This window comes from Arachis ipaensis, chromosome B03 (genome assembly GCF_000816755.2).
Source record: "Arachis ipaensis cultivar K30076 chromosome B03, Araip1.1, whole genome shotgun sequence".
In the NCBI taxonomy this organism is placed as follows: Eukaryota; Viridiplantae; Streptophyta; class Magnoliopsida; order Fabales; family Fabaceae; genus Arachis; species Arachis ipaensis.
Genome location: NC_029787.2, coordinates 116,892,673 through 116,894,906, shown reverse-complemented (window position 1 = coordinate 116,894,906; position 2,234 = coordinate 116,892,673). Strand labels below are relative to the sequence as shown.

At 28.0% G+C, this 2,234-nt stretch overlaps 1 pseudogene; it reads left to right on the top strand.

Moving 5' to 3' along the window:
* Window positions 604-2,234, top strand: part of LOC107633680 — a 3,929-nt pseudogene continuing 2,298 nt past the window's right edge.

Below are 2,234 nucleotides of genomic sequence, written 5' to 3'. Positions count from 1 at the left end.
CCTGTGATTCCCAAAGGCTCAAGGCAAGATATAATTCAGTCTTCTATTAATTCTTCATATTTGTGGCATAACTGTAATGTTCGAAAGCTTACAAAAAATATGAGATTGTCACTAGGTAAAAACAATAACATACAAGAACTCAAAAATTTTGCATAATGGCTACTCAAAATTGGTGATTGTTTGGTTGGTGATACAACAGATGGTGAATCAATTGTTTTAATACCATCTGACATTTGGGTTAAGAACTCTGAGAAAGTTTTGGATGACCTCATTGATTTTATGTATCCGGATATGTTATCCAATTTATCCATTGAAATTTATTTCAATAATAGAACAATTCTTGCACCAACTCTAAATTGTGTCACTGATGTCAACAATAAGATAATTGCAGGGTTACCTGGACAAGAAAGAATTTACTTAAGTTATGACTCTGTGTGTGCTGAGGATAGAAATATGGAATTTGAGTTAGATGCTTTCTCACCAGAGATTTTAAATAGAATAAATTGTTCAGGTCTACCACCACACAAATTAATCGTGAAGGTTGGCGCTCCTGTTTTGTTGCTGTGGAATGACCAAATTAATATTTTGTGCAATGGAACGAGAATGAAAGTTAGAAGAATAAGAAACCATGTGATAGAATGCAAGACTTTAACCGGTAACAAAGATGAAAGTATTGTTCTTATTCCAAGACTAAATCTAATTCCAAATAATGAAACATTACCAGTCAAGTTTTAAAGAAGACAATTTTCAATTATTATATCATTTGCAATGACAATAAATAAGTCCCAAAAACAAACTCTATCAAAAGTTAGAATATACCTTCCAAGGCCAGTTTTTACCTATGGTCAATTGTATGTTACGTTATCAAGAGTAAAGAGTAAAGATGGTCTGCGAATGTTGTTGCAAGATTACGAACACTTGAAAGATAATTGCATAATGAATGTGGTATATAGAGAAATTTTTAAGAGCTTATAATGAAAAGGTAATTTCTAAATCTCTTAATCAAATTTATTAAAATTTATTACTATTAATTAAAAAAATTGACAAATTCTAAGTGCTAATGGTAATATATTCTTATTCTATAGTTTTAGTTTCATCAAAGGAGAGTGTTGACTTATTTTTTAGTGATTTTAAATTTTTTATTATTTATTAGAGAACTTTGTGCATTAGAATTATCTAATAATTTGTTGTTCATTTCGAGCTAATTTTGATATGTTCTTACTTGACAGTAAAATAACATATAAAAATTTGTTGGTAGGTTTAAGTATTACTAGGTTATTTATGGTCACATTAAGTATATATGTTTGATTTATCGAAAAAATAGATTACTAAAACCGATTAATAACTACTTTAGAGTTGATACACTTAACATTAGATTAAGAAAAAGCAAAAAATGCATAACATGTTACTTTTTTATTAATCAAATTATTATAATTTAAATTAATTTTAACATTCTATTATCATAAATATTGGCCAATCAAAATGTACAAAGTAAAAAGGGTATGAAAATAAGATCGAAAAAAAAAAAGAATACAAAAAATAAACAAAATCAGTGTAGAACAACAACAAATCCTAATCACAATATTGAACAAGAAAGAGGATCTATAAAAAAAAAGCAACAAAAACAAAATCATAAAAAAACAGTGCAAAAAGACTCGAAATGAAAATTTCAAGGAGAAGATCTCCAACAATGAAAAATAAAAAAAAAATGAGAAAAGAAACATCCTGAATTTTAATTGAATAGAGTTATTTTTATGTCCAAAAAACCTCTCATGTTTCATCAATAACCATGGAGATGATTCCATGGAAGACATCACAAACAACAATAACCAGATTGAAGAAGAAAATTTTGCTATAGAAGGTAGCTCTTTTGGATTGGATTTGTTGTGGACAGTGATGTATGGAAGAAGGAGATGTCAAAGTCAAGTCGCAGCAGTGATGAAAAAAATCTTCTTGACACGACGTCTTTGCTTGCTGGGAGAGAGAAAATTAGAAAGGAGGCTTTGGGTTTGGCGGGTTGGGATAGGGTTCAGGTAAATTTTTTGGGATTAGCCTAAGACCCAAAACAAAAAAAAAATGCATATTACTATTACTAAACCACATTTGTATTTATTATACAGTACATATATAATATTTAATTAACACATATAATATTTCGTTAATACATATATAATATAAAGTGATTTATAAATTATCGTTAATTCATATATAATATATAATTTAAATTTATTGAA